Genomic DNA, 12,221 nt, shown 5'->3' on the forward strand with positions numbered 1-12,221 from the left:
GTGTTTGAATATGTGTGTGAGTGTGCATGATTGAGTGTGTACTTGAGTGAATTGTGTACGTGTGTGTGTGTGTGTGTGTGTGTGTGTGTGTGTGTGTGTGTATGTATGTGTGTGTGTTTGTGTGTACAGGGAACTGGAGAGGAACAAAGCCCCTATGGGGACTTGGGGACCTGTATGCCGGCAGGGAGGTGAAACGTACCATTGGCCAGAGCTCCTGTTTTCAAGGGCCCCTCCCTGCAGAGTCACCTGAGTGGAGCAGACAAGACTCCAGGCTGCTGAGGGCAGTTCCTTTTCATCACTTTCTGTCACCAGCTCTGTCACCAAGTGACCAGCCCTCAGCTCCTCATGTCTGGCCTTTGCCCTTTCTTTGCATTTGTTGAAAGTCTGTTATTTAAACTTGGCATAAAAAATAAAAATAAGAAGGCCAGGTAGATGGCTCAGTGGGTAAAAAAAAAAACTTGCTATCAAGGTCTAGTGGCCTGAGTTCCATCCTGGGATAGGGACCCACATAGCACAAGGAGAGTATAAGTTGTCCTCTGATCTCTACGTGTGTGAGCAAACACACACACTAAAGGAATTAAACGTGATAAAGATTTTTTTTAAGTTTACACCCTAGCTGCAATTAGAAAAAAGTAGAAACTAATTCTAAAGAGAGATAATTTGAATTACCCAACCAACACTTGGAAGCTTCGGCAGGTGTTGGGGTTGTCAAGGGCCTGAGTGGAATCTGGGGCTCTCTGGAGAGGTTAGCAAACTTGGGCATCTCCTGGACTTCATTCCTCGTGGAGAGGATAGAATAAAGAGCATCTATCTAGAGGTTTAAACAGCTGCGCAAAGCAAGGCTGTGTTAGAGGCTGCCTTCCTCCTTCCACGGGCCACGGGTGTCTCCGCCTCCATGTAGCTCTTAACTTTGCTTATCTGAAGCTAAGTGTATCTTCTCCTCTGCAGAAAGCCGGGACAAATTGAGGGTTCACTGTGTTATTTGGTGAATCTACCTTGAGCTCCGTGGAGGAGCCACGGGGCTCCCTGGAGGAGTCAGGAGCTAAGCGAGCCAGAGGACTGATGGTTGCAGGGGACCCGATCTGCAAGTCCAGCCGCCCCCCTCCTTCCCCTAGGAAGGAAGGGCCGCAGACCCCCTTGGGAGGAAATTAGCTCCGGCTTCCTCCGGCCTAGCCAGAGCAAATCGGCCTTCAAAAGCTCTGAGCCTCCAGGCCACACAGCGAGCCCCTTTGTCGCCCCGCCAGCACCTCCCTCTCTCCTGCCTGTCCAGAGGAGACTAAATGGGACTCTTAAAGGACACAGGAACTGAAGGACTGAGGGTTTGGTCGGGGATGGGGGGATCTAGGAGGTGTGGGAGGATGGCTGTCTGCCAGGATTTTTAAACTGCTGAGCCAATGCCTTCTCCAAATTCAATGCCCTTTCCAAATTGGCGTATTGCCTCTTCATTCATCATGTGAAGGCTTTGGGGGAACCCTCTGGCCTCCAAGGTGCTTGTCCCCAAGGATGTTACAACTCTGACCCCTACAAACTGGTACAGTCAGGCATCGTGAAGAAGGGGCAGGACTTGTTAGGGGCAGAGCTCAGATCAAGCCACACCCACCAGAACATGACACCCAAGGGACCTCTCTGGGTTTGGGGGAGGGGGCACCACGCGCTCCCCGGAGCTCAAAGTAGATTAAAATTAAAATTGAATTTTAATTCTTTAGATTGGACAGCCTGCCTCTGCTTCCTGAATGCTGGGATTAAAGGCATGCACCACCATGCCCAGCTTTTTTTAAAAAAAAAATTATTTATGGTTTTTATTTTTTGCATCTGAAGTGTGTGTGTGTGTGTGTGTGTGTGTGTGTGTGTGTGTGTGTGTGTGTGTGTGTGTGTAGGCCAGAGGTTGATTTTGGAGGTCTCTCTTGATCACTTCTCTGCCTTCTTTCTTGAGACATTATCTCTCCTTGAGCCTGGAGCTCTCTGATTTGATTAGGCTACCAACCAATGAGCTTCAGGGATCTGTCACTGCCACCCCCCATCCCTGGGACTACAGACATATCCTGCTGCACCTGGCTTTTTAATTTTTAGAAGAGGTGCTAAGAATCCAAACTCAGGTCTTCACACCTGTACATGCTTGACCTGACCAACAGAGTCATCTCTCCTCAGCTACCCATCCCCCTTTTAGACAAAGTCTCATGTAGCATCCTCTGGCTTCAGATGTCCTATATAAGCAGAGTTGAGTTTGAACTCCTGACCCTCCTGTCTGCCATTATGCCAAGTTTGCTGTTGTTCCAGTTAGGTGCTAACACTGGGAAGACATCACCTGCAAATCTGAATTTCCAACTTCCCTTGGAAAATTCTGTATTGCCTAACGTGGTGATGAGCACTTGTCATTCCAGCATGGGAAGGTAGAAGCAGGTCATCCATGGCTATGTAATGTGTCTAGGCTACATACGACTCTGTCTCATAAACCAAAATTAAAACAAACGAGATGGGAGCAGGGGAGCTATTTTCATTGTTGCATAGAAATAGTAAGTGTGACTTAGCAGTATGTGATCTTCAGATGGTCACTTTCCCTGACATGGCTGCTTTCTTCATGCGTGTTTGCTCTGCCACGGTCCTTGCACTGGCATCTCCACATAGACACAGGGCAGTATGAACCAAGGTTCCTGGATTTCCAGGAAGCGCTATTTTTCCTAAATGCCGTGACCAGTGCCTCCTCTTCATGGAACAAAGGAAGGATGACAGTATTTCAGTTGCCTGAGTTTACACCAAGGGAAGCTGATGCAGAGGGAAGGGACACTGACACAGGATTTTGCAGGTTTAGTGCATTTCTAGTGTCTTGCTGGGGAATGGCAGGGAGGGAGAGACAACGGACTCTCTCAGAAGGTCCTCTGGCCTCCTCCTGTGTCCTAATACACCTGTGCCCACTAGAGGCTGAGCAGAGGAGCCAGGCTGAATCCCCTCCACTGACAGCTCTACAGATCCCTCCCCACCCCCACCTTGTGGTTAAATCATTGTCAGAGGCACAAGGTCAGTGACCAGCTGGCTGCCCCATGCAGAGGAGGCCAGGGGCAGGGCAGAGGAAGGGGACCTTGGGAGTCCTTGCCTTCTATCTCCACAGCCTCAGACCTGTCTCCCCCAAGCTGGCAGGATCCCTAGTTGTACCCCAGGGGGCTCGCTGTCTTGATGCTGAAGGGTAACCTCAGGCTTGGTCCTCATTGTCTTATAAGCAGGAAAGAGTTTTTATAATGAGAACATGGAGATATGATATGCTTCAGCTTTGGGACAGTAATTAGAAAGAAGCTTTTGTTTTTTGATGGTTCATCCCTTAGAATGACCACCATTTCCCAAAGCTGTCCCTGTGCCACTCCTTCAGTCCCCATAGTCACAAGTGAGCGTGCTGATGGGAAACCCAAAGAGCAGAGTGGGACGGGGACCCACTCAAGGTCACCAAGCTGATGCTTGTTGTTCTCAGCTCAGGTGGCCATGGGGCAAGGCTTTCCCTGTTGAGAACTTACCTAACATGAGTAGGGGAAGAGCCCAAGGTCAAGGGCAGACTCCGTCCCTCTTCCTGCACCAGGAAGGCTCATGCAGAGCCAGTCACATCCCTCACTGCTGCCACTATCTCCTAGATACCTTCTAGGACTTCCTCTCCCCTGAGGAATTTTGCCCTCTGAACTATGATTTCTAGACAGCCCCAGGGACTCACTTCCCAAGCAGCCGCGCCTCCATCATTTCTGGGTGGAAGCTGTGTGATGCACACCAAGAGGGTGGGGCTCATTTTCTATTGGCCTGAATAGAACTCCAACCTCTAGGCATGCACTGCCCTCTTCCAACAGCCCACTGGACTCTAGTATAGAGGGGCTGCTGGCTCACAGGCCCCAAGAAGCACGGTCTAGACTGTAGCCAAACATTCACAAGCCATTCAGAACATACATCTGACCCAACAGTTCCACTCTGAGGCCTTTTCTTAAAGAAATAGTAAAATGGTACACGATCACCCCTCTATATCTTGGAGCTCCTCAGTTGAGGATTCAGCCATCCTTGGATTGAGGATATTTGGAAATGATATTGCAAGCCAGGAGTGGTGGTGCATACCTTTAATAATCATGGCACTTAGACGCAGTCAGATCTCTGTGAGTTCGAGGCCAGTCAGGTCTACATAGTGAGTTCCAGGACAGCCAAGACTACATAGAAAGACCCTGACTCAAAAACCAAAAACCAAAACAAAACAAAACAAAACAAAAACAAGCAAGCAAGCAAGCAGGCAAACAAACAAAAAAGGAAAATGACATTGCATCTGTGTAGATTGGGAACATGCTTTTATTCTTGTGCTTATTCCTGAGCTGTATAATGCATTAGCAACTATTTACCTAGCACCCATGTTTATGTGCCATCCATAGATGGTTCACGGTGCATGGGGGGAGGTGCACCAGCTCTGTACATTTTACACAAGGTATTTGAGTCCTCCCATGAACTTTAGTATTCTCTGGGGGTCCTGGAATGGACCTCTCCCACCTTAGGTTCTGAGGGATGCTTGCATGCGTGAGAATGGTCATCTGGAACAGCTAAGTGACACGTGTAGTCCCAGCCCTAGGGAGGTGGAGGAAGGAGGACCAGATGCTCAAGATATCTTAGGCTATGTAGAGTTTGAGGCCAACCTGTGCTGCCTGAGATCCTGCTCCAAAACCAAAGCCTGAACGAAGACCAAAACCTCCAAAAGCTCATCTTTGTGTATACAATATTCACGGGGCTGGACTTGGTGGTTAAGAGCACTGGCTGTTCTTTAAGAGGACATGGGTTTGATCTCCAGCATCCACACGGGCAGTGTGCCACTGTCTGTAACTCCAGTTCTCTTCTGGTCTCCTCAGACACTGTCCATCTTGCAGCGAACACACAGACCCTCAGACTTACCCACAAAAGAAAAAGAAGTAAATCTCGAAACAAACAAAAGACACCTTTGCCAAACTGAGCATGACAGCATACTCATCTAATTCTAGCACTCAGAAGGCTGAGTCAGGAGGATGACGAGTTCCAGGCCACCCAGGCAGGACAGAAGGAAAAAATTACAGGCAGGAAACAGTCTGGAGTCTGGAGAATTGGAGAATCAAGATTTTTTGCACAGCCAGGTGGGTGGCACATGCCTTTAATCCCTTCTTGTAGGAGGCAGAGGCCACCCTGGTCTACATAGCAGGTTCCAAGCCAGCTCCGGCTACTAGTGAAACACTGTTCCAAAATAAATAAATAAATAAATAAATAAATAAATAAATAAATAATAGATAAATTTAATAAATAAATAACAGCACAGTTGTTGACATTTTCTGTGAAGGCTATTGGCTTAAAGACAGTTCTTTTCTTGCAGATGTAGGTGTGTTCCCATGAGTGTGGGGTACACATGCTTGAGTGTGTGTATTCATGTGGCGGCATTTCTCCCCATCTTAGATACCAAGGCAGGGTGATGGGGGAGGCCCTTCTGTGTATATAATTGTCTTATTGGTTGATAAATAAAGTACTGCTTGGCCAATGAGGAAGCAAGATAGTTGGGACTAGGAGTCAAGAAGGATTCTGGGAAATGTAGTAAAGAAGTCTTGCGATCTAGGCAGGAAGTGACATAGCAGGCAGACTCCTATATAAACAAGGACAAGAAGGAAGTGGTCCCTTTTCTCTTGCTCTTCCTTCTGGTCTCTGCTCGAGGATCACCATGTAAACCCGGGAAGACAGGACACTTCTGCTGGCGTCTGATGAGGTAAGTCTTATAAAATATATATAGATTTATGATAATTAAGACTGAGCTAGTAGATGAGAAATCCTAGTAATTGGCCAAGCAGCACTGTACCTAATGTAAGTCTCTGTGTGTTATGTGGAACCTTAATGTGGTGACAGGCAGAACTCCGGCAGCCTGGCGGAAAGCGCCCACATGGTGGCAGGGCTTGGGTGGATGGAGTAAAGATTTATTTATTTATTTATTTATTATTTTTTGGTTTTTCGAGACAGGGTTTCTCTGTGTAGCTTTGGAGCCTATCCTGGCACTCACTCTGGAGACCAGGCTGGCCTCGAACTCACAGAGATCTGCCTGCCTCTGCCTCCTGAGTGCTGGGATTAAAGGCGTGCGCCACCAACGCCCAGCAAGATTTATTGTTACAGCAGGGTCCCTCGCTGAGCTCAGAGCCCGTTTCAGCTACTTTGGGTAGCTACCTTTTTCCAGTGATTCCCATCTTTGCCTCTGTGCTCTGGGTACACATGGGCTGCCACACACTCTTGGTTTTTATGTGGATCTGAGCTCTTGAGTGCTCATGCCTGTTACCTGCTGAGGTTTGTCCCTAGTCCAGCATGTCTTTTGTATATAGAGATAGTTTCACATAATGCTAAAAAGCAGTAAACTGCATGTAAGGGCTGAGCAATTGGGATCTTGAAAACGGTGTCACTTCTCTCCTGAGTATGTTTTCAGTATCTCACAGGCAAGGCTGTTAACTTTCAGTTACAACACAGAGATGAACCCTGTGACCTGGATGTTATTTATGATGCAGTCCTGTGCAGTGCACCCCAGAATCCACCTGTGACATCATTTGAGCTCCTTGGAAGGTAACTTCTGAACCTACAAAATCATGCATGCACGCATGCACGCACGCACACACACACAGCTATTGTAAAGAACAAAGGAGCCAGCTATGGGAAGCCCACACCGACACTCTCAGATGTGTCTTATTCTCTCCTTGAGCACCTATCTTTCTATTAACCTCTGTGCACGAATTCACATTAAAAAAAAAAATCTTTTAGGAGCTAGAGAGGTTTCTCACTGGCTAGAGCATTGCCTACTTCCAGAGGACCTGGGTTCGATATTCGGCACCCACACGGCAGATTATAACCATCTATAACTCCAGTTCCAGAGGATCTGTTGACTTCTCTGGCCTCTGAAGGCACCAGGCATGAATGTGGTACACAGACATACATACAAGCACAACACCGGTACATGTAAAATAAAAAAAAAAATTCTAAAATTTCTTTTTAATACACTCCAACTTGGCTTCATACATGTTTTCTTGGAATTCTGTATTTAAGACTTATTTTTATATTTTATTTATTTATTGAGATAGGGTCTTACTATGTAGCTCAGGTTGGCCTGGAATTATCCATGTAGACCATGATGACTTAGACTTACAAATATCTGCCTGCCTCTGCCAACTAAGTGCTAGGATTAAAGGCATGGACCACCACATCCGGTGACTTTTAAATTTTGTGTGTGTGTGTGTGTGTGTGTGTGTGTGTGTAGATGCCTGAGGGGGCCAGAGGTACAGTGCACCTGCCCCCCTTGTAGCTGGAGTTACAGGAAGTTTGAGCTGCCTGACATGCGTGCTAGGAACTGAACCTGGGTTCTCTACAAGAACACTATTGAGTACTTAACCACTGAGCCATCTCTCCAATCCCACCAAACTTTTTGCTGCTGCATAGTCATGGGTCTAGCTTTACTTGAGGGGAGGGCCTAAAAGAAACGAGGACTCCTCAGATTGGTGACAGTACCAGTCTGTGTCTCTTGCTGTACCACTGCTCACAAACGAAAAGGAGTGATGACTTCATTCTCAGTGATTGTGTCTATTTTTGCAAAGCTGATCATCCCAACACTCACAGGACTGAGATGGGAGGATGGCAGCTTCTGGGACAGTGTGAGCTACATAGACCCTGGCTCAAACAAAAACAAAACTAAACAAAACAAAAATCTCTCTTTTCAGTAGTGAGTTACTTAGGACCTTGGAAAAACAAGAAAGATATTTGTTTTAAAGTTGAGTGTGACAGGGACTTCTCTGAGGCCCCCTATGGGAAGGCAGGTGCAGCCAGATGTGACCAGGTGTGGCCAGGTGAGGGCAGGAAAAAGTGGACAGCGGAGGCCATCTCTGCCAAGACCAAGACCAGCTGGGTGATAACTGGCCTGGTTCTTGGCCTGGGTCAGGCACTCAATCTCTAGGAGGGACTTTGTCAGGCCAGGTGGTTGTCCTACCCCAACCTGCACCTGCTCCATTAATCTTTTCTGTTCTAACCTGGCTGACAGTGTCCCTTCTGTCTGTTGACCTAGGAGGGAAGTGCGAGGCCTGAGGCCCAGGTGAGTGACTCCTGTTTAGTGCCTGCTGTTGCCCAGCAGCTGGGGCTGGAGCCCTCGTGGGGGGCCTGGATTGTCAGTTGCTGATGGATTGGGAACTACAGACAGGCAGCTCTCTCCTGCCACCAGCTCCCTACCTCCCAGGTCCTGCATCAGTCCCTAGAAAGGATAATTGACAAAAGGAGGCACATCTGTTTTATTTTATTTTGAGACAGAATCTCACCATGTAGCCCTTGCTGGCTTGAACTTGCTCTGTAGACCAGGCTGGCCTCAAACTCACAGAAACCCACCTGCTTCTGCCTTCCAGTTCTGAGGTAACAGACATGCATCACCATGCTCAGCAAGCCACGTTCTTCTTAGAGTCATCATCAATGAACTGCACACCGACCTGGTACCCAACATACATCTACAGTAAGTACTACAACCTCCCTGTCTTTAACCTCACCCCAACCCAGGTGACCAGATATAGCCATCTCTCAGTATCCATCAGGGATTAGCTTCCCCAGGCTTCCCTTATGGCTTCTCCAGGGTACCAATCTGAGTTCCTGACATAAGGTGGAATAATGTTTATATGACATGTCCATGTATCCTTCCACACATAACCATCTCTAGATGACATGATACTTTACACCACATAGACACTATGTACATAGCTTTAGCACAGGGTGAAAAATAGATGTACTAAGGAAAGAGAAAAAGCTCCAGGTGCTCTGCTTGCACAGAGCTGTCAAGGAAATCCCTTCCTTTTTTTTTCAGCTGCCCAGACACTCAGAAATCTGCACTCTAAGAAGGCCTAGGAACCCTTCATCTGGAAGCATGCCTGTCACCCATGCCATGCTGGTTTGCAGGCATGCAGAATGCAAGAGCTGTGGGGTCATGGAGACTTCCAGCTAGATGCAAAGAAAAGCCTAAGAGGTCAAGAAATGTGTAGCAATGTCCTATTTCCTCTGGAAATGTTTGCTCTGTGCCATTACAGTTTAGAAGTAGGTTGGTTTCTTTTTGATGGACAGAGACTCCCTTTGAATTCCAAGGGAGATGTTGAACATGATTTTTTTTTTTTTTTTGGACTGAGGATTGAAGCCATTTCCTCACAAGTCAGGCAAATGTCCTACCACTTCTCCAGGGAACAGAGGCTTCTTCCTTTTTTTTTTTTTTAAGATTTATTTCTTTTTATTTCATGCTTTGGCTGCATGAATGTCTGTGTGCCACGTGTACACAATGCTTGTAGAGGCCAGAAGAGGGCATCAGAACCCCCAGAACTGGAGCTATGGACAGTTGTGAGCCATCAGGTGGACAGTGGGAATACAGCTCAGGTCCTCTGGGAGAGCAAGACAATGCTGCTCTTAACTGCTGAGCCATCACTCCAGTCCCAGAGTAGACTTCTGAATAATATTGGAATTGTTAAGACTTTGGGAACGCATAGAGATGGAATAAATAGATGCATTTTGCATTGACATAGAATTATGGTCGATATTAATGTCAACCTGCCACAAATTAGAATTAGAGTAGGTAGCTTCACCTGAAGAACTGTTCTGATTGTCATGATTGATGCATGAAGATCCTAACCTTGGGGCACCTTCTGGTAGCAGCCCAGTGTTTCAGGGGGACACTGATTTTGACTTTTGTTCTCTTGGCCTCCCCCTTGCCTCTGTATTCGTTTGCTCTGTTATTGCTGCCGCTGCTGCCCCAGCTGCTGATTCCAAAGCAGCTGGTGTCAAAACAAACAGCTCTCCAGGAAACTTCCAGGCTTCCAGTGCCAAATTAGGATTGCTGAGGTACCAGCCTTGGGGACTAACTACTGTAAGCATTTCGAGCGGATCGGATGGAACAGGTATTCTGGCACTCGGAGTCACAGAACACTCAGTCTTACACAGCTCAGATGGAAAAGATTCCCGGAGCTTGGAAGCCAAGGAATACCACAGGTCACAGTAAGCACAGCAGCTTACAGCCCTGTTTCAGGGGAGGCTTCCCCAGTGTATCAGCTCTGCTCCCGCAGGAAAGGGTTTCCCTGGCAAAAGTTACAGCCCTTCTCACTCTTCTCTGCCCAGGGTCATCTCTGCTCCACTGCAAAAGAAAGTCTTCACCCTCGTCCAAGGGGTTTATTGGGAGGGAAGAATCAAGGAGGAGTGGCTGCCCTCTGCCACTGTGGGCAGCCGGGAAGCCCAAACAGCCACAAGCTGAACAGACACAGGGTTTATATAGGGATTCTTAGGGGGTGGAGTTTTTCCAGGGGGTGGGGATTGGTCAGATTTCAATCCCTGGATTCAGATTGGCTAGATCTCCTGCTCAGGGATTGATTAGTTTTCTGCACAGTCTTGGGGTCAGATTTGGCTCTGGTTTCAGGGTCAGGGTGCATTTCTTTGGTTCTGGTTGTAGGGCCAAAGTGTGTTTCTTTGGCTGGACCCTTTTTACCTACAACTACCAAGTTGCCAACATCCACAGTGAGAGACAGCTGTGTGATGACTCTGACTGCTGAGGCTCCCAGCCTTAAGGACTTAGAAATTACTGGGTTCTTAGCCTCTCAGGTGTGATTCAGCTGCTGTTGCTACTTTAATGTAAACTGACTTAATAAATTTGTGTGTGTGTGTGTGTGTGTGTGTGTGTGTGTGTGTGTGTGTGTGTGTGTGTGGTACACTGTCTTGTTTCTGCATGTGTGGAGGCCACAGGTCAGCTTTGGTATCTGTCTCTGTTGTTCTTCAATTTAATTTTAGAGACAGAGTCTCATCACTTGGGCTAGCTAGACTAGCTGGTTGGTGAACCCCAAGATCTGCCTGTCTCTGGTCCCCAGGTGCTGAGTTTGCAAGTACACACTTCCAAGTACTGCCTTTCTATGGTTTCTGGGGATTTAAATTCAGGTTCTTATGCTTCTGCAGCAAACTCTTTATATACCGAGATATTTCCCCAACCCTAAGGAGGGGGTGGGGGTCTGTGGGGTGTGTGTGTGTGTGTGTGTGTGTGTGTGTGTGTGTTCACATGTGTGTTGAGGTCAGAGATCGATGTCTTATATTTTCCTCTGTCACTCCTCACCTTGGTTTTTGAGGCAGGGTTTCTTATCTACCTTGAGCTCTCCAATTAGCAGGACAGCTGCTCTCAAGCTTCAGGGCTCCTCCTGTCTCTGCCCACCCCACACTCCTAGCCCTAAGGTTACATGCACATGCCTTCACATGGGTGTTAGGGATCTGAACTCAGGTCCCCATGGTTGCCCAGCAAACACTTTATGGACTAAGCCCCATTTCTCAAGATCGTCACTGTGTACTTTCCATGAGGGACTTGGGTGTCTTTGGATTTTGATATCCATGGGGTTTCTGGAATCAGTCCCCTGAGCATCCTGGAGAATGATTGTTCATTATTTTTATTATACATTCCTCATGCAGTCTTCATTGTATGAGAGAACTGCTCATGTTTTACAATAGCATTTTGCTAAAAAAGAAGTTGCCTGAGACCACCAAGAGGGTAGAGGACAGATCGGTCCCCTCACCCCAAATTCCCTACCCTTGACCATCACAGTCTATTAAAGGAAGTGGCTTTGGAACCATCTGTACAGAGGTCAAGACATGAGCTTACAGGTTAGGCTCTCTTGTGTATGCTATACTGAAAGGAGAGGTAGCAGGGGGCTCTAGGCAGAGCTTCCTATGGGAACCATTTGCAGTCAAGAGTCAGTGGAGGAGACTGTGGGAGAGGTGAAGGCAGGCTCCACAGGAACTTCAAGGCAGAGTCTACCAGGTCTAGTGAAGACAACACCAGTCTAGTTTAGGAGGATGACTAGCTTATGCTTCCACCACATTGGCCACAGAGGACAGACTGAGGAATCCTCTGCAGTGGGACCAAGGAGTAGCCATCAACTTCCAATGGTGGGGTCCAGGCTAAGAAATTGCATTATTAGCAATGGACCCTGCTATGCCACTAAGTCTGTTGTCACCTTGGACCAGTCCCTTCCCCTTCCTGGCTTTCATTTTGCACAGCCCTGAAGTCAACAGTGGGGACTCTAAGACCCCCCCCCAAGGCCATTTCCAGCCAGGCCATGAGTCTGTTTTGTGACTAGGTCCTGAGTCCTTTTTAGCCACTGCTGACTTTTTGCTACCAACGGTCTAAGGAGCGAGGGGTGAGAAGAGGTGGGGGCGGGGGCACTAGGTCTGTAAAGAAA

This window comes from Cricetulus griseus, assembly GCF_003668045.3.
Source record: "Cricetulus griseus strain 17A/GY chromosome 1 unlocalized genomic scaffold, alternate assembly CriGri-PICRH-1.0 chr1_0, whole genome shotgun sequence".
NCBI lineage: Eukaryota > Metazoa > Chordata > Mammalia > Rodentia > Cricetidae > Cricetulus > Cricetulus griseus.